The sequence below is a fragment of the Desmodus rotundus genome, chromosome 8 (genome assembly GCF_022682495.2).
Source record: "Desmodus rotundus isolate HL8 chromosome 8, HLdesRot8A.1, whole genome shotgun sequence".
Taxonomy (NCBI): Eukaryota; Metazoa; Chordata; class Mammalia; order Chiroptera; family Phyllostomidae; genus Desmodus; species Desmodus rotundus.
In genome coordinates this window covers 128,731,711-128,732,729 of record NC_071394.1, presented here as the reverse complement: position 1 = coordinate 128,732,729, position 1,019 = coordinate 128,731,711, and positions in this window count along the sequence as shown.

The window sequence follows — 1,019 nt, the reverse complement described above, 5'->3', positions numbered from 1 at the left end:
AGTGGGATTACAGTCTAGATTTCAGGTGTGAGGTTGTTGCAGTCCCCTCCCGCATAGCCTCCCCAGCCCCCACAAAAGGAAGTGTGGCAAGTAAGGATCACAAGAAGACAAAAACAGCCCAATTCCTTGACTTTGACCATTTCAGAAAATCAGTCTTGAGCATCATTCATAGTCAGAAGAAATGGGCGACAGATGGACAGGGGACATTGGATGATTGCAGGGATTAGAGACTAGGGAGGGGCCTGACAGGAGGAGGTGTAGACCTCTAGGTGGTTCCTGGCCTCCTTTGCAGAGGGCCTGCTCTATGCCAAGCCAGTGTGAAGCCTGTGTTGGGGGGAGGGAGACGGCAGAGATGAATTAACCCTACTCTCAAGCTGGTCATCCTCCAGCCATTCCCCTTCGGAGAAAGGTTTCCATAGGGACCACCCCAGTCCCGGGGGATTCCTGGCCCTTTTCCCAGATAATCTGAATGAACCCTCTGGACTCTGAGAAAACAACCTGGCCTGATTGTCCACACAACTGGGAATACACACCTTAAACTTGCCACTGAAACTATTCCAAGGAACTTTGCAATGAACTATGGGAGTTTGGGGAAGGAAGGACCCACCTGTATCTGCTCCCCCCACTTTGATTACGACTAGTTCAATAATCTGCCTCTGATTTCATCCAATAGTAAAGAAAATACAAGTTAAAAGAACAATAACACCAAACATTGCTAATTCTTCAAAGTATCTTCTGCTTATTTCAAAATTAGAGGATCCACACATTTTGGTCGCAATAGGAAGCCACACCCACTTTTCTGGCTGGGTTCTTAAGCAAGGCACTTTCCCTCCTTCAGAGTATTTTTTCAATTTCATTGGAGAGGTTTGAACTCAGTGATGTCAAAGATCCCTTCCCATGATTAAAAAGTAAAGTCTTTGGGCCTATAATGTCATGGGTTGCATCTCCATTAGCGTAGGGCATGTTATGAGTTGAATTGTGCCTTCCCAAATTCACATGTCCAAGTCCTAACCCCCAGT